Below are 24,117 nucleotides of genomic sequence, written 5' to 3' on the forward strand. Positions count from 1 at the left end.
ATTCCCCTGAGGGCCATGCACCCGGCCTCATGGGGTCCGGGATCCACCGGCTCTGCAGTCCAACAGCTGCAGGTGGAGCCGGGCAGGATGTCCAGGCTTCTGTGTGCCCGGCCTGCCCAAGGTGAGGCCCAAATGTAGCAGAGGACCAGGCAGGATGAGGACCTGGTTGTTAGTTCAGGAGGCCCCTGGCAGCACCCAGGCCTTCCAAGTTCCCAGGGAACTGAAGGAAAGGCTTGAGACCTACTGGAGTGGACAGGACCCTCTGCCGCATCTGGGGACACTGGAGGATGGGACCTCCCCCACCCCTGGTCTTCCTCACTTCCACATTTCTGGGGCAGGTAGGCTGTGTTTAGTGAAGGGGCTTTCTTCCGGCTCTGAGGTTACATGGATACTCCGTGCACAGAACTGGGCTGTGTGGGCTCCAGCAGGTGCTCACATCACACATGCAGTGCCTCTGGAAAGTTCCATGGGGAAGTGACTCTGAGTTATCAAGGTCACCCCGATGAGTGACCAGTGCTTCACGGCTGTCCTGAGTGACAGGGCTCTGAGCCGTGTGCTGGGCATAGGAGACCCTGTGACCCCCAACCTGCATGTTACCTGGGTCCCACCATCAGAAGTCCCGTGGGAACCCCAGGTCTTGCTGGCCAGTGTGTGTCCTCCCCAGGGCCCACTGCACAATGGCAATGGCCCAGGGACCAGGCTCTGTCAGGGGTCACAGAGGTGGCCTGGGTGAGTCCCCCAGGAGGCCAGGTTGCTGACTGCACTGCTGAGCTCCTGACCGGGCCCTATGCAATGTCTACAGCCTCTCCAACTGGCATTTCAGCTTTGGGAGCTATGGAAGGAGCAGTCCCTCTGGGAGGCTTGGCCTGGCTTCCAGCCTTAGGCTTGTCTCCAGCCTGGGATCAGGAGGGCGATGGATAGCAACAGCAGCATAGCAGAGGGCTGGCAGGCTGGTGGGCTGGCAGCCAGGGGGCTTGCGAATTAGGACAGGGTCCAGGGTCTCGGTGACCCGGATTCCCACGGGAGGCATGAGGCTGTGGTTGGGGAAGGGTCTCGGGCGTCCACCATCCCAAGCTTTCCTGTGCAGGGACCAAAGTGGTCATGGGCAGGGATGTCCCAGGGCCTCCCGGTCAGCTGAGCTTGTCCTGACCCTGAGAGCAGGGCTGGGCCAGGCTGGCAGGCCTGTTGCCCTGTGTGGTCCCAGTGTGGGTTTGCTTGATGCCCATCAGTGAGGGCACCCAGCACTGCTGGCCTTCAAATCCAGGACAGGCTCCATCCGCTTTGGGGCAGGACTCGGCTCCTGCTGTGACATCTGGGACCTTCCCGCACCTGTCCCCAGCAGACCTTCCCTGCCTGCACTTGGAGCCGTCGTGTTTTCTGTTTGCCACAGACACTGGGCCACCTCTGGGGCTCTGCAAGTGCTCTTTCCTCCCTGGGCTACCCACAGGCCAGCTTCACCAAGGCAGAAGCCGCGAGCTCCATCCGGGTCTTGCAGGTGGGTGTCAGGGACCCAGGCCCTGGACCCAGTCAGGCCAGGTAAAGATGAGGACATCCATTACAACGCCAGCATCCCATGTGGGAATCTCACACGGCAGGATTTCTTAAAGTCTCTGGAGGGGCAGCATTGTGACACAGCTGTCAGTGCCTGGGACACCGCATCCCACATGGGTGCAGCTTTGGGCCCGGCTGCTCCACGTCTGATCCTGCTCCCTGCTCACATGCTGGGAACGCAGCAGAAGATGGCCCGAGTGTTAGTGCCGCTGAGGAGTCCTCGGCCACGGTCACAGCCCTGGGACACAGGGCTGCAGGGCAGAGGGACAGGGACACAGTTAGCACAGCCAGACCTGCTGTCCTCATGGTTCCTCACCACAGCCCAGTGGGGGCCAGGCACCGTGATCAGAGCACGTGTGCATGTGCGTGTGCGTGTGCGTGTCTGTGTATACCGTGCATCATGTCTGTGCCTGTGTGTGCATCATGTGTATGTGTGTGCATGTGCATCACGTGTATCTGTGTATGTGTGTGTGCCTGTGCGTATCACTCATCATGTCTGTGCCTGTGTGTGCATGTGAGTGTGCATCACGTGTACCTGTGTATGTGTGTGCCTGTGTGTATCGCTCATCATGTCTGTGCCTGTGTGCATGTGTATCTGTGTCTGTGTGTGTGTGCCTGTGCGTATCACTCATCATGTCTGTGCCTGTGTGTGTGCATCACGTGTGTGTGTGTGTGGGTATCGCTCATCATGTTCATGACTATGCATGCTTGCATCGTGTGCATGTCCATGTGTGCGAATGTGTATCATTCATTATGTCTGTGCATGTGTGTGTGCTAAAACGTGGATGAACCTGGTAGCTAATGACTAGATTCCAGGATTAGGACCAAGCCCAAAGCCCTGTGGCCCTGGTCGGGGGCTGAGGTGAGGGGGGGGGTACAGCCTGGGGCAGCCTTGATCTCTCAGGGAGGGGCTGGACTGGGGCAGTGTTGATCTCTCAGGGAGGGGGCAGCCTGGGGCAGCGTTGATCTCTCAGGGAGGGGGTGTGGCCTGGGGCAGCATTGATCTCTCAGGGAGGGGGTGGCCTGGGGCAGCGTTGATCTCTCAGGGAGGGGGCAGCCTGGGGCAGCGCTGATCTCTCAGGGAGGGGGTGGCCTGGGGCAGTGTTGATCTCTCAGGGAGAGGGCGGCCTGGGGCAGTGTTGATCTCTCAGGGAGGGGGCGGCCTGGGGCAGTGTTGATCTCTCAGGGAGAGGGCGGCCTGGGGCAGTGTTGATCTCTCAGGGAGGGGGCGGCCTGGGGCAGCGCTGATCTCTTAGGGAGGGGGCGGCCTGGGGCAGTGTTGATCTCTCAGGGAGGGGGCAGCCTGGGGCAGTGTTGATCTCTCAGGGAGGGGGCAGCCTGGGGCAGTGTTGATCTCTCAGGGAGGGGGCAGCCTGGGGCAGTGTTGATCTCTCAGGGAGAGGGCGGCCTGGGGCAGCGATCTCTCAGGGAGGGGCTGGACTGGGGCAGTGTTGATCTCTCAGGCTTCGGAGCTGGTGCCGGGCCAGGGCCTGCAGAGCTGCTCCCTGCCTCACAGAGGCCACCTCCCCTGGCCTTCTCCCCTGCTACCAGGCAGGGCGGCCCCAGGCTCCTGTCCTGGGAGGGCCCTGAGCCCTGGCAGTCTCCTCCAAGCCCGCCTCCCCAGGCCCTGCACACACTGGCACTCTGGGATGGGGCGGGACATGGCTGGGGGAGGGCGGAGCCCCGCTGGGTGCTGACACTGGCTGTGGCTCCAGAAATACCCAGGCTTTCTCCTCACACTGCTGTCACAGTGAACGCGCACGACAGCCAGCAGCGTCCAGGCTGCCTCCGAGATCCTTCCCTGCTCATGAACAGAAATCCTAAATGCAGGAGACCCACTGCGTGCCGACCACTGTGCCTGGCCGGTTTGGTCTTTCTGTGAGAGCCCCCTGCCCATCACTTCCATCAGACTTCCCCAAGGTGCACACAAGGACCCAAACATCACACGGGACAAAAGCCATGCACACATGGTGAATTTTATTCAGGAGAGTATTTGCAAATGCTCAAGAAAAGAAAACGTTCAGTCAACTCAGCCTGCACATTGCTCCTGGTGACAGGGGCAGAGCAAGGCTACTTGGGGGCCACTCTGCAACAACGGAGGCCAGGGCTGCTCCCTCGGGACGGCAGGATGCAGCACGCCCTCAGCAGGAACCGGAGGATCCTCCTGCCGACCCCGCGCCGGCCCTGCCTCTTGCCCTGGGCGCTGGCTGTGGTGTCTGGGGTGTCAGTGGTGGCTGCGGTGGCTGCGGTCCCAGCCCCCTCAGGCTCATGGGCAGCTGCGGCGGCTTCTGGCTCTGCAAGGTCCACATGGCTCCTGGCACTGGGGCTGGAGGGCGACGCTTTGGAGGCTGGCTCAGGGGCTGCGCTGGGAGTGGGACTCCTCTCCTGCTGTGGCTGGCCTGGTAGGAGAGAGTCAAGAGTGGGGTCACCTCGGGGGCCTTAGACTCAGCTCCTGGAGGCCCCAACATGGCAGGGAATGTGGGGAGTGGGCAAGACTCACTGGAGACTTTGGGGAAGTCGGGGGCTGCGCTGGGAGTAGGACTCCTCTCCTGCTGTGGCTGGCCTGGTAGGAGAGGGTCAAGAGTGTGGTTACCTCGGGGGCCTTGGACTCAGCTCCTGGAGGCCCCAACATGGCAGGGGATGTGGGGAGTGGGCAAGACTCACAGGAGACTTTGGGGGAATCAGGGGCTGCGCTGGGAGTAGGGCTCCTCTCCTGCTGTGGCTGGCCTGGTAGGAGAGAGTCAAGAGTGGGGTCACCAAGAGGGCCCAGGGCTCAGCCCCAAGAGTACCCGAGGTGGCTGCGGCTGGGAGGGAGAGGGCAACACTCACTGGAGACTTTGGGGGAGTCGGGGGTGGCGCTGAGAGCACGGCTCCTCTCCTGCTGTGGCTGGCCTGATAGGAGAGAGTCAAGAGTGGGGTCACCTCGGGGCCTAGGGCTCAGCTCCTGGAGGCTCCGAGGCAGGGGGGAGGGCAAGACTCACTGGGGGCCTCGGAGGAGTCGCTTTGTGTGGAGGAAATGTCGACGGCCATGCTGTCACCGGACACCGACACCAGAGCCAAGACGTTGTTCTCTAGGGGGGGGGCGCTTGCTGCTCTGCGAGGACTTGGGCAGGGACACGGGGTCCTGGGGCTGAGGGCCTGGTGTCCCCTCGGTCCCCGTGCCTGGCAGCAGGCCAAGGCCCGCCAGGTACTCCCTGGCCTCTGGGTCCCTGGGAACGCCCAGGGGCTGCAGCAGGGCGACCGTGTCCTCCTCGTCCTCCTGGGCGGCTTCTCGGCCGGGGCCGAACCACCAGTGGGTGCTGGCGTCCTTCGCACTGGGCCTCCCCGAGGCGTTGATGGTGAGCAGCCACGCCAGTAGCTCCTGCAGGGCTGGGCTGATGCCACGTGGCACCACGTAGATGCCACACAGCACCGCGTCCTGCAGCACCTTGTCCGTGTCCTTGCCAGGGAAGGGCAGCGTGGCCTCCAGCATGGCAAACAGCACCACCCCCAGGCTCCACACGTCGGCCTTAAAAGCGTCATAGTCCTCCCCGCGGAAAACCTCTGGTGCGCAGTACTCGGGAGTCCCCCAGAAGCCCCTTACCAGCGTGCCCTGCTCCAGCCGCAGGCTCAGCCCGAAGTCTGCCAGCTTGATCTTCATGTTATCGTCCAGCAGCAGGTTGCCCAGCTTGAGGTCCCGGTGCGCCACGCGCTGGCCATGGCAGTAGCTCACGGCGGCCAGCGCCTGGCCAAACAGGGCCCTGGCCTCGGCCTCGGCCAGGCCGCCCTGCCGAGGCACGTAGTGCTGGAGTGAGCCCCTGGTCGCCAGCTCCATGACCAGGAACAGGTGCTTCCTTGTGTGTCGCTCCTCCAGCAGCCGCACAATGTTGTCGTGCCGCAGGCTCCTCAGGATGTCCGCTTCCCTCTGCGCGGACAGCGGGCTGCTGGGAGACGTGTCTCGCAGGAGGATCTTCACGGCCATGTACCTGCCTGACGCCAGGTGCCGGGCCAGCTTCACCAGGCCGAAGCCGCCCCAGCCAATCATGTATATGAAGCGGTACCCGTCCAGAGGAGGATGGAAGTCCAAGGGGCCTTCCATGCCGACGGTCACCTAACTACGCTCTCTCGACTCCCTAATTCGCTCGACACACGCTAGCTAATCACCGACCCTCACTGCACTACCTACAACACAAAGGGACCACGGGGGCCTGACTGCCCAGCTGACTAAGACACAGCACCAGCTACTCTCACTACTCTAGAGGTGAAGCCACAAGACTCTCTCAATAAAGCAGAACACAACAAAGAGGAAAAGCCACTAAATCCTCGAATGCTGATACTTCTGAGCGTGCTAGCTGACTACAGTGGGGGAAGCAAAAATAAAGAAAACTGCAAAAAAAGCCAAATGGGCAAAACAACAACAAGGAAGAAAACAACAAACTAAACAAAACAGGAAAAAGCAAAAACCAAACAGACTCAGAAACAAACAACCAAGAAAACGCACAAGCAACACCAACGAGCGCAAAGGCTAGTTAGATGGGTCCTAGTTACCAGATCACAAAAGAGTGCTCTCTGGGTAAGGCGGACGAAACTCCAGGCCCCGCAACTGCTATATATACTTTTTGGGGGCTCACCTCACATAGTGGTGCCTTATGATGTCAGAGCGAGAAATGGACCAATCCCAGCCCAGCCAGGGACTCTGTAATAATACAACGTTCATAACAGTGAGGCATTATGAAGTCAGAGCAAGAAATTGACCAATGGGAGCTGTAGTTCATCCACAGTGGTTTTCTCAAGAATCTTCCAATTGAATAGAAACGATACCCAAAGAGATTTTAGCCTAGGTTGGTGATAGGGATGGATACTTAACTTTTGAGAAACTCCAACCTGTGGATGGCTTTGGTGGCCTTCAATTTCTAGTTTAAATATGATGATAAGTTGTGTCTTTCGAAGGCCTCCTAGTGTCTCCACTTAGTATATCCCCTCCTTTCCTTTACCCTCCGAGTGATGGGTCTCTGAATGGTGGAACAACTTCTCTGGCCTCGGTAAACTCAACACATGTTCTGTTGCCCAAGACACCACCAGGTACATTGTCCGCATCTCCAGAGTTGAGAGGAAGGTGGCTTTGTCACCCTTTCCCCCTAAGTCATGGTCAGATTTCTCGGCAGAAACCCTGGAAGCCCAGAAGGTAGTGGGGTCCATGCTACATCCTCCGAGACTGTCCTCTGCCTGGTAGGGAGGAATCGAGGCTCTGCCAGGCACTTGGGGTTTTTACCCTACTGTGACAACAACAACCAAAACTCCTGGCTCCTGGCTTCAGCCTGGCCTAGTCCTAGAGGTCATTTGTGGGGTGTATCAGAGCTGGGAGGAGTTCCTTCCTTCCCTCCCCCCTACCCCCGCTCTCTCTCTAGCACTCTCTTTCCCCTCTTCACTCACACAAATAGAATACATCTTAGAAAAAAAAATGAGACTGCCTGCTTCAACTTCTCAGGACCTGCACAGCCCAGATACATCTTGACCATGGCCGCATCATAGCCTCGGATCTGTCTCCTTGGGACAGCCTCGTGCTGAGCCCTCAGGACCAGTGTTTCTCCCAAGGAAGCCACAACCTCCTCTCAGGTAGGAAATGAGCCCAGGAACCCCTGCCCCACACAGCAGGTGGATCAGTGTCTCCTGCAGTTCTTGAGGAGCCCCCAGGGCCCAGCACAGCCGTGGGCCCAGGAACACGTGGTGGTCCCTCTGCACCGACTGCCCAAGCCCTCTTGGGAGAGGAACCCTCCCTGGGGAGATGACCCCTCCTCCGGTTGCCCAGGGACATTGCACGGTGTGATTTCTCCGTGATTTCCTGCAGTGCTGGTCACCTTCTCAAGGCTGGGAGGACAGAACCAGCACCCCAGGAATTCTCACTGCAGTTTTATTAAATACGTGAAAGAACAATAGAGTAGGAGGACTCTGGGGACTGTTTTCCATCAAGCACAGGTAAAAACTCATCTTTGTCATAAGGTTGGAGTTTTCGAAGGCAGATCAAATAAAGAGGAAACTCAGGACCTACCAAAGCATCACCAAATATATAATTCAACATTTATTTAGGTGCAAAGACTTTTGAAAACCTGTGCCTAGTTTTTCCTTAACATACTTTTCCCGTGAACGTTTTGTAAACCCTCTCCTATGCATGAATTTCAAAACTGCAACAAAGAAGCTCATCCTTTATTTCCATTGCCATGGGGTCTCCAAGTCCCTTCAAGCAACCCAGTTCGAGGAAAAGCTGAGTTCCCATCCGGACTGCAAAGCAGCGTCGGCACAGACCAGAGACACATCCAGCGCTCATTCTCATCGCTCCTCCCAGTCCTGGTGGGAGCCTTGCAGACCCACCTGGTTCTAGAAAATCCATCTCCCCCGAGGTAGGCGATGGCCCCGAGACGCTGTGTCCCCAGCTCTGCTCAGCAGTAGCCTGAAGGTGCTGTGGACAGTCCTATGTGGTCCACGCTGGACTAAATCGAGGAGGCAGAATCTCCGTGGGCACGGCCCCGAGAATTCAATTCAGTGTAAATCCCTAAGGAAACTGCTAAGAAAATGTCTTATTAGACTGTTTTTATTTTTAATATTTATTTATTTATCTGAGGGCAGAATGACAGATACAGAGAGACAAACACACACACATATACAGAGAGAGAGAGAGAGAGAGAGAGAGAGAGAGAGAAATCATCCATCCATGGTTCACCTGCCCCACCCTACACAAATGGCTCCCTCACTTGGGCTATGCCCGTCTGAAGGCAGGCACCCAAACTCATCCAGGTCTCCCCGCGGTTGGCAATGCCCCAGGTAGTTGGCCATCTTCCTCTGCCTTCCCAGGCATGTAAGCATGGAGCTGGATCAGAAGCAGAGCAGCCAGGACTCAAACCAGCCTCCCAATATGGGATGCCCGTGTCACAGGGGGCAGCTTTACTGCTATGCCACAGCACTGGTGCCTAGGCTTCTCTAAGATTTATTTGAGAGATCAGCGGGCAGAGAGGGATTGATCTTCTAGCCTCTGGTTCACTCCGTACATGGCCGCAACAGCTAGGGAGGGTCAGTTTAAAGCCAGGAGCCTACAGGGTTGAAGCTGTGAGGTAATGGGTTAAGCCAGGAGTGCAGTACTGGCATCTCATATGGGTGCTGGCTTGAGTCTCGGCTGCTCCACTTCGGATCCAACTCCCTGCTAATGTGCCAGGGAAAGCTGCGAAAGATGACCCAGGTGCTTAGGCTGCTTCTCCCACATAGTAGGCCCAGAAAGCTCCTGGTTCCTGCTCCACCTGGCACTTGCCTTGCCATTGTGGCTATTTAAGAAGTGAACCAGCAGGTGTAAGACCTCTCTCTCTTTGTCTCTCTCTCTCTCTCTCTCTCTCTCTCTCTCTCTCTCTCCACTCTCTCTCTCTCCCCTTTACTCTCTCTGTGTGTTTGTGCATGTGTGTGTCTGTCTGTATTCCTCCCCCTCTCTCTGTAACTCTGCCTTTCAAAATAATAAAATAAATTTTATATATTAAAAAAAAACCCTAGAACTCCACCCCGGTCTACCACGTGGGCGGCAGGTGCCCAGGTACTTGGACCATATGCCGCTGGTTTCTCAGGTTGTCATCAGGGAGCTGGCTCTGAGCCAGGGCTTGAACAGGCACTTCAACTATGGGATGCTGGCATCATAAGCAGTGTCTTAGCCCGCTGTGCCATACACCAGCCACCAAGAACCAAGGTTTCTTTCTGCTCCCAATCTGATAGCAGCCAAGTAAAGGAGTTTTGCTCGTCCTCAGAGAGGTGTCACAGCCTTTTGTCACACTTGGTGTCACTGGGTGGTGATAAATAATCTAATCTGCTGGTGTGTTGAACGTGTTTTATTGAACTGATGGAAGTCCTCGTACCCTGCTAAAGTCTGCTGGGGACCATGTGCTAACGGGGCGGACATGCAGAACCAGTGGCAGCCAGGTTACTCATCACCAGAGAGAGTCTACACAATGTTGTTTTAGTGGGGCAGCCAGACATGAAACCCCACCCTCACCCGTGGCCAGGAAGGGCAGGGGCCACAGGCACAGCCCCCTGGGTGGCCACCCCTGGTCACAGTGCCTGAGCAGGATGAGCTCATAATGCAGGTAGCGTCCATGCCAGGGCTCTGCCGGGCAGGAGACACAGGTACCAGGAAGAGTTCTGTCTCCTGGAGGCCTTCCAGTGGGGGCTGTGAATGCCAGGATGGTGGAAGCCCTCTCTCCTGGGAAGAGAGCCTGAGTCCAAGATGGAGTCCAAGGGACAGAGAGGTGAGAGAAGGGGCTGGGGTGGGGCAGAGAGAGAGAGAGAATGAATGAATGATTGGGGCTGATCTAGTCCTGGAGATCTGGACCCCAGTTCTAATGCAGGTTTACCATGGCACCCTCAGATCCCATGAGACCCCTCAGTGTCTGCGTATCTTTTCCAGCCCACAGTTTCTAAGTTGAGGCTGCCTCCTTCCCTGGCTCAGCACCGGGGGTGGGTTCCCCCATGTGTCTGCGTGGGGCAATAATCCTTTCCAATGGGCACACAGGATCTCACCCTGAGTGCCACCCAGCCTGCTTCTTCCTTCTACTGCCAGGCAATCCCGGTGTCTTCCTGTGGGGGCGCTGTGCACAGGCTGAGGTGAGGATTCTGTCCCAGTCGCTGTGCTCAGGGCAGCACCCCCTCCTCCTGGGCAGGCCGGGCCAGGGAGGGGACACAGGCCTAACCGGAAAGGAGGCCCCCAGCGCCCCACAGCGGCCAGAAGGCGCACACCCTGGTTCTCCCCAAGCTCTCGTGGACACTTGGTTTCCTCAGTCCCTGTCCTTGCAGCCATTCTAGTAATGGGGGCCGGGGGTGGGGGAGTGCGGTGTTTTAATGACAGCTGGGAGGCTGATGACTCACTTCGGGAGAAGCCTGCCCCCCCCCACATGCACACACAGAGTCCCACGAAGGAGGGGCCTTTCTTCTCTATCACTTTCTGAAAAACATTTATTGATTTATTTCAACAGCAGAGCTACAGAGAGACCAGGAGAGACACAGAGATCATCCAGTGTGCACTGCCCAGCCGCCCGGCTGCCCAGAGCTCCAGAACATTTCATCCATGGATGAAGGCCCCCAGGGCAGGGGGAGCTGCCCTCATGGGTGGGGCTGGGGGCCCCACACCCTGCACCCCAGAGGAACTGATGTCAGGGCACAATGGCTGCCTCCCTCTGTCCCTGTGTCCCTCAGCCAGAGTGCCAAGGGCTGGGCCCACCCAGGGCTGGAAGTAGTGAGAGGCAGGTGGGGATGGAGGAGGGCGGGGCCCGCCTCTTCCACCAGTCAGTGGGCTTGGCTGCTGTCATGGCCTCCCTGAGCCCCTCAGGGTGGGGCCATGGCCCAGAATCCCAAGCAAGGGACAGGGGTAACAGAGAGGCCCAGTGTTGGAGGCTCAAAACCACCAGGAACTGCTTGTGAAAAAGAATAAAGTGTCCATGGGAAAGAAAATGGCAGAAGAGTACATAAAAATTCTTCACATATAAATCAGGAGAGTGCAAGGTAGAGCCCGGTGTGAGGGGTGCTCTTAGGTACACAGTGTGTGTGTGTGTGGACATGTGTGTGCACATGTGTTGTGTGTATGCATGTATGTGACTGTATATGCATGTGTGGACATGGGTGCATGTATGTGTGGAAATGTGTGAGGGTGTGAGCCCGGGGATGTGGTGGTGGGAGTGCACGTGCCGTCTGCAGACATAAGAGAAGGCTTGGATTCTGACATCCTTGCTGTGGGGAGGGGGCTATGGGTGCCTTCGGGTGGGGGGTCTGCCGCTGAGCAGGACCACGGGGACCGGCAAGACTCAGACAAGGACGCTGAGGAGTGCAGCGGCCTGGAGCCTTGGGCTGGGCCCCGGCCTGTCTGAAGCTGTCCAGGAGCCAGCGGTCCCTCCAGCCCTCCTCGGGCCCAAAGGCTTGGTCTGCTCTCCTCCTCTGGCTGCTCCCAACAGCTGGGCTCACAGACAGGCCATTCCGTGTGCCTTCGGAAGTCCTGGGGACCTGCCAGCAAGGGGGTGCTCCAGGTAGACTCCGCGTGGGAAGGTACAGTGAGACCGTACAGAGGCAGCAGCTCAACGGGGAGCAGTGTGGAGGGTGCAAGGAGGGAGGAAAGCAGGGTGGAGGCATGGCCTGGGCAGGGGGACAGGGCTGGAGGGTGGCACTGGGTGCTGAGACCAGGTTGGGCAGGTGAGGGCGCGGACTGGGCTCAGGGCCCTGGGCTGTGCTGTGGCCGCTCGCTGGTCTGTGTTGTGAACACGGAACACCAGGGGCCCAGGACATCCCGGGACGCCAGGAGGAAGGGGTGGGGTGGGTCAGGAGGCAGGGAAAGCTCCGGCAAGAGAGGGACCTGGGCACTGAGGCCGGGGTGGGCGGGGAAGGAGAGCAGAGGCCGAGCAGGCCCGAGGCCGAGACGGCCCCCACGGCGGGCTTCTGGGCTGCATTGGCTTCACAGCGACCCTGTGCCCGGCGGCTGGGCTGCTCGCTGAAGGCTCTGGAACCCAGTGCAGCCCCGCGTGACCCTGAGCTGGCAGCTGGGCTGGACGCTTGCCCTGTAGGCGGCTGCTAAGCAGAGGACCAGCCGACTCCGGATGGAGGGGCAGTGAGCTTTGGGTCTAGAGTCTGTGAGGAAGGGACCAGGCCCTGTGACCCTCAGACCCTCAGACCCTCAGATCGAGACAGGGGCCTCCGGGACTCAGGGTCCCAGGCAGGGGTCAGAACAGTGCGGCTGGCACTGGGAGTGTAGAGGGCAGGTGCAGGTGGAAGGCATCCTAGGGTGAGCACCGGAGACAATCCAGACCAGTGTGCAGAAGATCAGAGTCCTCCTATCTCACATCTTTCCAAGTCTGTTGCCCACTAAGCCAGGAGTCTGGCTTTGTCCATCTTTATGAATCAAAACTCCTGGCTGGTAGGTGCTGGCTGGAGCAATGCCGGCCCCTCGTGGTGAGATATGACAGTGCCATCAGTGGGTGTGTGGGAAGCTCAGCGTGACCCTCAGGGACCCCACGCCCATCCTATCTCTCCTGTGGTCTCAGGCTGCCATCTGTTTTCAAATCTTTGGGGTCTCGGTCCTGCCTCAGGCCACCTGCCAGTCTCCTCCAGCCGTCTAGTGCATCCTTTTGTTCCTGGCTTGCGTTGGCTGCACTCCCTGGTGTGTGTGTGTCCATTTGCCCTGTTGCGCGGGCTGGGTGTCTGTGCCAGCTCTTCCCTCCCTCTCCATCCATCCCTTCCTTGCTGTGTGCCCAGCTCGCTAGCTGTGCTGCTCCATCTCTCCCGGACTCACTCCCCGGCCCCCAGAGCAGAGGGTCATGCCTGCTCTTCCTGCAGACCTTGGAGCTGGTTTCAGAGAGTTTCTCTGTTTTTTTTTTTTTTTTTTTTTTTTTTCCAGGATGAGTCAGGAACTCCTGGGGAGATGAGGGCTCGGACCTGCCCAGCAGTGACCTCAGCTGGAATGCAGGAGGTCAGAGGAAAGGCTTTCTGAAATACCTTGATAGGGCCCTGGGCTGCGGGGCCTGCGTCCCTGGGGGAGGGCCCACGTCCCCCACCCCGGGGCTGCTGTGCTGCTGCCTTTGGGCAGGGCGTAACTGTCCCCCCTCCCCCTTCAGGCGCTTGATGCGAGCCGCCGGGCCACCAATTCAGCAGAGGCATGGGCTGGCAAGAGGAAGTTTGTTCCAAGGAGCTGGCAGTGTTGGGGAAAGAGTCATTGCGTTTCACAGAGATTCTCATGCAAGAAGTGTTCGTCAGTCACAGGTAACACGCCACGCCAGCAGCCTCCCCTGCCCCAGCCAAGAGGGGAGGGCCGAGGCCCTCGGTCCTCACCAGGCTTTCCGTGGCCCCGGGACCATGGCACGAACTCCCCTGCCCGCCCCCACCCTGCGCCATCGCCTTAGGAACCGCTTCCTCCAGGAAGCCTTCGTAAGAGCAGAGAGTCTGAGACACGGGCGTGGGATCCAGCGCTGTCGCACTGCTCTGAAGCCCCCTCAGCCCTCTGCGAGCTTAGGCTCCTGCAGTCTGATACGGTAGCCACGCGATGCTTTATACTGAAATTGAAGTTAAATCAAACAAACAACGCAGGCCCCCGCTCCCACATGGTAGAGGGCTCCTGGCCACTGCGGACACCCAGCTGGAGGACATTGGCACCCTTGCTGAGTGCCGCTGGTTACCCAGTCTCATCCCGATCTGAAGGTCTCCAGAAAACCTGGTGGAAAGCAAGGGGGAGGGGGAACAGGGCGGGAGAGGGGCACCTGAGCCATGCCCCCCACCAGGGCCGTGCTCTGCGACCTTTTCCCACTTCCCCGTCCCTGGGTGCCACCCGGATTCCAAGGCCTGGTTCAGTTCTGCCCCTCAGCGCTCCCTGTGCCCACCACAGGCCAGCAGGGGCCTCCCCAGGCCCTACAGCTCAGCGTGTGGGGTGCTGGCTGGTCCCTCACGCTGGGTGAGGATCAGGCCGGCCGGGCTGCGGATCCCAACCTTGCCCCAACTGCCTGAGGCCACAGAAAGGTACAGCTTGTCCAGGGAGCACTGGGAGCCATTAATGGTGTGTGTGTATCTGTGTGTGTGTGTGTGTGTGTGTGAATGCCGGTGGTGCCCACTACTCGAAGCCGGGATGTCACTGCGAAGGTGCTGGCTGCTGTCCCCAAGGCCAGCTCCACCCCACCCACATGGAAGACATCTCACGAAGCCCCGCGTGGTAACCCCAGGCCTGCCCCCGGAAGTTTTCACATGAGATGGCCACAGCAGCATAGTGTCCCTGGAGTCACCTTCCTGTCTCAAGGCTGCACCACTGCTTTCTCCCGGGCGGAGCCCTGTGGGCCTTGGGCAGGAGCAGAAGGGATGGGGAGGCTGCCCAGGAAGATCCTGGCCGCTGGCCTCGCCTGCTGAGGAACTGCCACTCTGAGTGCTCAGGCCGGGCCACAGCCAGCGAGCACCCCTCATCTCTAACTATGCCCACGACCTACAGGTGTTGTAGCGCCGCCCCCTGCGCGCCGCAGGCCCCGCCTCCCACATGCCCTGGCCAAGGGGCCTGGATGCAGGCTTGGGGCTGTCTGTGTCACCTCCCTCGCGGCTGGCATGTGTCGTTGGCTGTGTACACAGACTCCCTCACCCTTTCCGGCCCACAGGTGGTAGGCAGCTACCTAATGGGGAAGACCATCGTTGAGATCAGATCACTCCCAGGTCGCAAAATCTCCATTTAAAGTGTGGGAATCGCTGGCGCCGTGGCTCAATAGGCTAATCCTCAGCCTGCAGTGCCAGCGCCCTGGGTTCTAGTCCCCGTCGGGGCACCGGATTCTGTCCCGGTCGCTCCTCTTCCTGTCCAGCTCTCTGCTATGGCCCGGGAGTGCAGTGGAGGATGGCCCAGGTGCTTGGGCCCTGCACCCGCATGGGAGACCAGGAGAAGCACCTGGCTCCTGCCTTCGGATCAGTGCAGCGCGCCAGCTGTAGCAGCCATTGGAGGATGAACCAACAGAAAAGGAAGACCTTTCTCTCTGTCTCTCTCACTGTCCACTCTGCCTGTCAAAAGAAAAATAAAGTGTGGGAATCAGCTCTGTGCGACCCCTAGGACCTGTCACCCTCCCCCAGGAAACCCTGTACCCATAAGCAGTCACCCCGACCCCCTCCTGCCAGTGCCCTCTGACCTCTGCGTGCACCAATTTGATTCCAGGCACTTCTTGCGAATGGAACCGTACAATATGCGGCCTTTTGTGGCTGGCTCTCTTTATTGGCTGGTACCATTGAGAGCATTCTGTCATTCTCCAGGCCCTTCCATAAAGTAGCACAAATTTGAACCCATGGATGGAAGATCTCTTTAGATTCATTCATTTATTTATTTGAAAGGCAGAGTTACAGAGACAGGACAGAGAGAGAGAGAGAGAGATGGAGGGAGTGAGAGAAGTCTTCCATCTGCTGGTTCATTCCCCAAATGACCACAACAGTGGGGCTGGGCCAGGCCAGAACCAAGAACCTGAAACTCCATCCAGGTCTCCCACGTGGGTGCAGGGGCCCAAGTGCTTGGGCCATCTTCCTCTGCTTTCCGGGGCACATTAGCAGGGAGTTGGATCAGAAGTGGAGCAGCCAGGACTCAAACCAGTACTCAGATGGGATGCCGGCATCACAAGTGGCAGCTTAAGCTGCTGCCTTGTGAGTTTCTTCTTATGGCTGCATAGTAGTCCACCATGTGGATAAACGCGTTTTATCTGTCCATGTGTTGGTGGCAGGCACTTGGGTTGCGTCCACTGCCGGCTGTGGGGACTCACGCTATTTGTGCGGAACCCACTGTGTGCGTATCTTGGGTGGATATGCAGGAGAGGCCAAACCGTGTCTGACGTTCTGAGGAGAGGCCACACGGCTGTCCCGGGAGGCTGCACCCGCACATGTTCCCAGCAGGAGGAGGGCGGGCTGCGACTTCCCAGCATCCTCTCCAACACTTGCTGTTATCAGTCTTTTTAATTCTTTTCCCTTCCAGAGGGTGTGGAATGCAGCCAGTGCTCTCAGGTTCTCTCTGCTTCTCCTTCAGGGAGCTCTTGCTTTCTGCCCATCCCCCATCACCACCCAAGCAGGCTCTCATGCACTGGGCCTTGAACAAAACAGAAAAGGAACTCCCTCCACCCTTCCGGGTTTCCTCCTCTGTACAACAGAGCTGCCTCGACCGGTCGGTCCTCAGCTCTCTCCATTCATCCTCACTTGGCCTGACCCCTGCGGGACCTTTGTCCCCACTCTGGCACCAAAACCATTCTCGAGGTTCCCAGGGACCTTGCCACCATGGCAGCCCCTGCTTCCCTCTGTCTTCCGACTGGGGCTCCAGGGGGAGGGCTTCCAGTGTGGTCCCCTCCCTGCCCCTCCTCTGTGCTCCCTCCACACTGTCCTGACCTCAGCAGGAGGCATAGGCCCCGGAGGGCTCCGCCCCCCCCATCCCCCGCACACCATGCTCTGTGCCTGCGGAGACTTCAGGATTTCTGCCAGCCTCTCCACTTCCAACATCATCCAAGCACCGGAGATTCTCAGACTCCTCTCCCAACACACAGACAGACACACAGACATGTCACCCACTGGCCTCCAAACTCCACGTGGCACTCCGGCGTCTCCCCGGGACCTCCAGCCTCATGTCTCACAAGAGCAGCATGTCCTTAGGGTCATCCTCACCTCTGCCACATCCCGAAAAAACCCCAACACTCCCCATTGGCCTCGGCTATCCCCAGGCAAAGCCACCACCACCTCCTGCTCGGAGATGACCCCGGGACCTCTTCATCCAGGCCCCTGCTGCCCCCGACCCCACACTCTGTTCCCAGCAGCATCCCCAGAAAGAGCCTTTTTCAACACACGCTGGCTTGTGCCCTTCCTGTGCAAGGGAGCCCCAGTGTTCAGAGGCAAAGCCCTCAGGCTCCGGCCCCTACCTTGCCCCTGCCAGCCGCCTCACTGCCCCGTCTCCTCCCCCTCCCACCAGGCACCCCTGGATCTAACAGCTGCTGCTCCCTCTGCCTGGTTGCTCGAGGTCAGGAATCTTGGAGAGTCTCTCATCTCTCTCCAGACTTTTCTCAATGTCACTGCCCTGGCAAGGCCACATCTGGCCGCTCTGCAAACCCACAACTGCCCGAGCACCCCCACCTGCTTCCTGCTTCTCTCTGCTCAGTGCCTAGCCCTCTGCCATGTTTATTTCATGCATTGGCCTTGCTTGGTGCCTGTCTCCCCGCCAGAATGTAGGGCAGGGCTTTGTGCCCTGCTCCTGCATGCAGTAGGTGCTGAATAAATATTTGCTCAATGAGTGAATGGAGCCCATGGTCTGGAACTTCCTTCTGACACCTGCCGGCTGCCAGGGAGCAGCCCCACAGCGATGCCACAGGTGGCCAGCAGGTGACACTGTGACTACAGAAATGACAGGCTACTACTGGCGGCAGCCACAGTTCTCTGTCCACCCATGCACCTGCTCCAGAGGTAAAATGCTGGGATGTGCATGGAACAGTGTGCCTGCCTCATAGGTCAACCTCTGCCTGTTTCTCATCTCCTGGCAAGACTCAGGAGAACCTGTGACTGCTTCTGTGTGGCTGAGTGCCACCAGGCCCGGGGGACCATGAGGTATACGAATGGGCAAAGCTCCAGGGGCTTCCCAGCCTGCATCCTCTCTGATCTCAGCCATGGGGCTCATCCTGCTGTCCTGGGACTGCCTGGATCCCTGGGCCTGAGTCCAGCTCTGCCCGTGCTTGGCAGTGAAAAGCCCTGCTTTCTTTCTCTTAAAATGGCTTATTTATCTATTTTTATCTATTATTATTTAAAAATGGCTTATTTATCTATTTTTATCTATTATTATTTAAAAATGGCTTATTTATCTATTTATTTTAGAAGCAGAGAGTGCAGGAGAGAGACAGAGAACTCTCATCCACCGTGCACTCTGCAAATGCCTGCATAAGCCAGGGCTGGGAGCTGTGTTGTGGTGCAGCAGGTTAAGCCACCACATGGGACGCTGGCATCCCATAGCAACACCCGTTCAAGCCCCTGCTGCTCCACTTCCAATCCAGCTGCCTGCTAATGAGCCCAGAAAAGCACCTGAAGATGGCCAAGTGTTTGGGCCCCTACCACCCATGTGGGAGACCCATATAGAGCCCCTGGTTTGGCCTGGGCCAGCTCTGGCCACTGTAGCCATCTAGGGAGTGAATCAGCAGGTGGAAAATCTCTCTGCCTTGCTCTTTCTCTTCCTCTCTCTCTCTGTAACTCTGCCTTTCAAAACAAATGAATCTTTAAAAAGATCTTGTTTTTTTTTAAAAGGCCAGGGCTGGCCCAGGGGGGTCTGGGGACCTGGAACCCCCTCCAGGTCTCCGTGTGGGTGGCAGGGGCTCAGTGACCAGCCATCACCGCTGCCTCCCAGGGTGTGCATTGGCAGAGGCTGGAACCCGAAGCTGCAGGCAGGAGCAGAAACCAGCCCTCTGGTGCCAGATGTGAGCGCCCTCACTGCTACTGGCCCAACACTGGCTCGACAGGCTCTGCTCTCCCTCCTTGGGAGGCGAGGGTTGCCAAGGGACCCTCAGCCCTCCCCGTGGGCGTGAAGAGCTGTGAGCAGGGACTCCGGGCCCAGAGCAGGGCCCATTCCCAGCTCTGCTGGCTCCCAACTGGGTGACCTTGGCCAAGCGCTCAGCCTTGGCTTTGTTATCTGTACCCTGGGAAAGACGTGGCCACGCTGGAGGTGGCAGGGAGGGTGGGCCTCGCTGGTGATCAGGCCAGGACGGAAGGGGTGGGGACTGGGTGCTCAGTGCTCCTACACCTGCTCCGCTGTGCGTGTGATGCGTCTCATGTCAGGTGCCGTGCCCAGCTTCTGGGGCCTTTGCTCTGCTTTGAGGACCTAAGCGTTAACAGAAGAGACAGGACTAAACCTACACGACACAGTTAACGGACAAACGTGAGCAGGTGGCCAGTGTTCAGTGAGCAGGACAGCCCCGGGGGTGAGTCTGGCCAGAGACAGAGGGGGCTGTGTGTCCAGGGAGGTTGTGGTGGGATGACGGCCTGGGGCTGGGGCTGGGGCTGGGGAGGGGAGGGGGGCACACTTCTCTCTAGGGAGAGATTGAGGCAGCAAGGCCCTGGGAGCCCCGGATGCTCAGAGACCCCCAGCAGGAGGCTGTTCCTCCCCAGGGCAGCCGGCCTCTGAGGCTCCCATCGCTGCCATCCCGAGTCCCCAGCCTGTGTACAGCCTGGCCCTGGAGACCCGGGCCGACTCTGCCCCTCTTCTAGTCCACCTGGCTCGGAGGCCCTCTGCTGGCCCCTCTGGCTCCCCGCGCTCCTCCTGCACACAGAGCCAAGCAGGTGCTCCCCTAGACTAATTCCTCTGCTACCTGGCCGGCCCCTCCCACCCATCTTTCATTCCTGGACAGCGCCGTTCTGCACTCTACCACAACGCAAGCATTAACATTTCATCCTGCTTCGCCAGCCGGCTCCCGCTCTGTCCCGCCTGCTTCCTGTGGCTCTAGGACCTGCAAGGCTGGGACAAGCCGGTGTCACTGAGGATGCCAGGCTGCCTTCTCGGGTCCCTGAGCTGCCCTCCGTGCCTTCGCCCTGGGGCAGGCGGGGTGGCCCGCTCCTTCCTGTCTTTGCAGGGGTGCCAGGATGGGAGCTGAGGGTGCAATGTGCCCAGCGCGCCTCCTACCCCAGCGTCTCATCTTTCTCCCAGCCACCCCTGCGGGTGCTCAGGCCCACAGGGCTGGGCATCGCATCTGGAGCGGCCCTTATGGGGGCTGGGTCTGGGCTGTGCGGGTTCTTCTGCATGGGCGTGGACCCACCCTTCACACACACACACACACTCAAGTGTGAGGTTCGTGTGTGAGTGTCTGTGTGTGGGCAGGAGAACAGCCATTACTTCTCGGGGGAGGGGCCTGACTTTGGTCAGATTCTCTGTGAGGCGTAAAAACCATGAAATTCTAGGCAGCTCAGATCTTCTCTTTTCAGTGTGGAAGGAAGAGAGGGAATGAGGTTACTGGCCCACGGAGCCACCGCGAGGTGAGTGTGTGTGACTGTGGGTGTTATAGGTGTACAAAGGGACACTTTTGCTCATGCGAGTATGTGTGGCTGTGCAAGCCTGGCAGCTGGGGGTGGCCCTGGGACCACGGGGATCACAGTGTCACTGGCCTGCTCAGGAGGAACCCATGTGCCTGGCAGGGAAGGAAGCAGTGACACACAGGTGGCCCACTGCCAGCCTGGGCCTCTGTGCAGGGCCCACGGCCCCATATGCTCACCAGGACCCCATGATGGGCCAGGCCCTGCCCCAGGTGATGCGGAGCGGGCCAGCCTGGCGTGACGCCCGGAGTGAGGTTTGTGTCCCCTGCGATGGCCCAGCCTAGCCTGGCCTGGCCGGGTGTGATGCCCAGGGTGAGGTTTTTGTTCCCCGTTATGGCCCAGTCCAGCCTGGTGTGACGCCCGGAGTGAGGTTTGTGTCCCCTGTGATGGCCCAGCCCAGCCTGGCCTGGCCAGGTGTGACGCCCAGGGTGAGGTGTGTGTCCCCTGTGATGGCCCAGCCCAGCCTGGCCTGGCCGGGTGTGACGCCCAGGGTGAGGTTTGTATCCCCCGCGATGGCCCAGTCCAGCCTGGCGTGACGCCTGGGGTGAGGTTTGTGTTCCCCGCGATGGCCCAGCCCAGCCTGGCCTGGCCGGGCGTGACGCCCAGGGTGAGGTTTTTGTTCCCCGTGATGGCCCAGCCCAGCCTGGCCTGGCTGGTTGTGACGCCCAGGGTAAGGTTTGTGTCCCCCGCGATGGCCCAGCCCAGCCTGGTCTGGCCGGGTGTGATGCCCAGGGTGAGGTGTGTGTCCCCTGTGATGGCCCAGCCCAGCCTGGCCTGGCCGGGTGTGACGCCCAGAGTGAGGTTTGTATCCCCCGCGATGGCCCAGTCCAGCCTGGCGTGACGCCTGGGGTGAGGTTTGTGTTCCCCGCGATGGCCCAGCCCAGCCTGGCCTGGCCGGGTGTGACGCCCAGGGTGAGGTTTGTATCCCCCGCGATGGCCCAGTCCAGCCTGGCGTGACGCCTGGGGTGAGGTTTGTGTTCCCCACGATGGCCCAGCCCAGCCTGGCCTGGCCGGGTGTGACGCCCAGGGTGAGGTTTTTGTTCCCCGTGATGGCCCAGCCCAGCCTGGCCTGGCCGGTTGTGACGCCCAGGGTAAGGTTTGTGTCCCCCGCGATGGCCCAGCCCAGCCTGGTCTGGCCGGGTGTGATGCCCAGGGTGAGGTGTGTGTCCCCTGTGATGGCCCAGCCCAGCCTGGCCTGGCCGGGTGTGACGCCCAGAGTGAGGTTTGTATCCCCCGCGATGGCCCAGTCCAGCCTGGCGTGACGCCTGGGGTGAGGTTTGTGTTCCCCGCGATGGCCCAGCCCAGCCTGGCCTGGCCGGGTGTGACGCCCAGGGTGAGGTTTGTATCCCCCGCGATGGCCCAGTCCAGCCTGGCGTGACGCCCAGGGTGAGGTTTTTGTTCCCCATGATGGCCCAGCCCAGCCTGGCCTGGACGGGTGTGACGCCCAGGGTGAGGTTTGTGTCCCCCGCGATGGCCCAGCCCAGCCTGGCCTGGACGGGTGTGATACCCGGGGTGAGGTTTGTGTTCCCCGCGATGGCCCAGCCCAGCCTGGCCTGGCCAGGTGTGACGCCCAGGGTGAGGTGTGTGTCCCCTGTGATGGCCCAGCCCAGCCTGGCCTGGCCGGTTGTGACGCCCAGGGTAAGGTTTGTGTCCCCCGCGATGGCCCAGCCCAGCCTGGTCTGGCCGGGTGTGATGCCCAGGGTGAGGTGTGTGTCCCCTGTGATGGCCCAGCCCAGCCTGGTCTGGCCGGGTGTGATGCCCAGGGTGAGGTTTGTGTCCCCTGCGATGGCCCAGCCTAGCCTGGCCTGGCCGGTTGTGACGCCCAGGGTAAGGTTTGTGTCCCCTGCGATGGCCCAGCCCAGCCTGGTCTGGCCGGGTGTGATGCCCAGGGTGAGGTTTGTGTTCCCCGTGATGGCCCAGTCCAGCCTGGCGTGATGCCCGGGGTGAGGTTTGTATCACAGACCCTGAGGATCTGCTCTCTGTTTTCTGCTGTGGCTGCTCCTATGCACAGAGCTAATTCTGTAACATTTTTGGAGTATGAAGACTTCCCCTTGGATCTCGCCTCATTATTTCCCATTTCTTCTCCCTGTCTCTCGATTGTTCTGTAAGACCCCTGCTAAAAGTAAATATTAAAATAATTTTAGCAAGGGTTTAAAAGTTTGGCTGCTGACAGTAGCCATTCCTTAAGATAACTGTGTCTCCACCTGCCTGCAGAATAACCTTGGGAAACTGCCTTGTGAAACTGCTCTGTGTAACTGTCTCACGCGATAACACTTGCAGGAGTCCGGAAAAGAGTTGCAATAAGGTTCTGTGACCATTGTATAAACTTACCCCTTCCCTCACTAAAATCGCAACAAGAGTTTGCCCTTCAAAATAGCCAATCACCAAACGCCCCGCATACATATGTTAATCAGGTGGCTATTGTCTTTAAAAACTGCTGTAACCCCTGCTCGGGGCTCTCTCGCTCTCTGGACTGCCTGAGGTGCTGGGGAGCCCGTTTGCGCAAACGTATTAATAAATATCCTCTTGCTTTTGCATCTACTGGGCTGGAGTTTTGGGTCTTTGGGCGACCACCCGAGCGCGTTGGATTCCCAGATTTGGGGTCTTTCAGTTCTACCAGACCAGGGAAGTTCATCACAAGAGCGTGGCGCATCTGGTCCCCTGGTCGAGGCTGGGGACTCCCACGGTCCCCCACTGGGCTGTTCCTCACTTGCTGTCTGTACCTCCCCTCTACTTCCTTTCTCCTCTGGTTTGATGAGGCCCTGCTACTCCTTTTCTTTTCTCTTTATGAGATTTTATTTTTTATTTACTTGAAAAGCAGAGAGAGAGAGAGAGAGAGAGAGAGAGAGTCCATCTGCTGGTTCACTGTCCAAATGGCCACAATGACCAGGACTGGGCCAGGCCAAAGCCAGGAGCCAGGAGCTTCTTCTGGGCCTCCCACATGGGTGCAGGGGTTTATTCCCTGGAGAGGTCACTGAGCTTCTTGTGCCTGGTTCCCTGTGACTGGCACGTGAGCCCTGCCATCTGAAGTCTGGTGCCAGGAACAGGCGGGAGGGGTGGGGGAAGCAGGACCGGTTGGTACAGAAAGGAGACACCCAACGGGAGGGTTGGGAGGCCCTGGGTGGGGGAGGAGGGAGCCTGGAGAGAGCAGCAGCCAGGCATCCCTGAGCCTCAGGGCATCCCCATCCCCCTTCACCTCTGCAGCTTTGACCAACAGGGCCTGGACTGCGGGGTGGGGAGAGGGCGGGACAGAGAGAGGTGACTTCGGCATGGAAGCCAGAGGCAGAGGCACCCCACTTCTCGCCATCCTGGGTCTGGGGCCCTCACTCCAGCCCTCAGCCCCCACCCCGATTCCTTGTGCCCAGCTCCCCCTGCACCGACACAGCCTGGAGAAGAGGAGTCTGTGGGAGGGGAAGCAGCGGCTGGTGCCACGGCTGAGGATACAAGGTGGGATATGAACGCTCGTGTCTGCGGATGAGGTTGGCCTGCTCACTCTGGGGGGGGGGGGGGGCTGCTCCCGCACATCTGGTCCTGGCCTGGACCCCGGAGGTGGGTGGCCTTGCGCCCAGGTGAGAAGGTGGAAGCAAGAGACACGTGACTTCCTGAGCAGGCCTGGAACCTGGGCCTCGTGGTGCGGCTGGTGCTCCCTGGCACAGATGGCTGCCACTCTTGGCAGGACGGGGCTGATTAGGTGCTCTGCTCTTGACCTGCGTGCTGGAGGGACCCAGGGAAGATGGGAGCCTTCCTGGAGGAAGGGGCCATCTGGAGAAAAAGCTCCAAGTCACAGGCTTGCTCTGAGCTGCACCTGTTCTCTATAGCCATGGCCTGTGCCTTCTCCCTGGGGTCCCGAGGCCTGGGGAGCCCCGGCTGGGGTCTGTCTGCAGCAGGGAGCCTGGGTGCGGCGGAAGTGCCCGACGATCGGCTACCCCCACGAATCAGAGACCACCAGAGTCCAAAGTCGAAGCAAATTGCAGGGATCGTTTATTGCGAGTTCGAACTCGGACTCTCCTCGCTTTCCCAATAACAGTGGTACAG

The sequence above is a fragment of the Lepus europaeus genome, chromosome 7 (assembly GCF_033115175.1).
Source record: "Lepus europaeus isolate LE1 chromosome 7, mLepTim1.pri, whole genome shotgun sequence".
In the NCBI taxonomy this organism is placed as follows: Eukaryota; Metazoa; Chordata; class Mammalia; order Lagomorpha; family Leporidae; genus Lepus; species Lepus europaeus.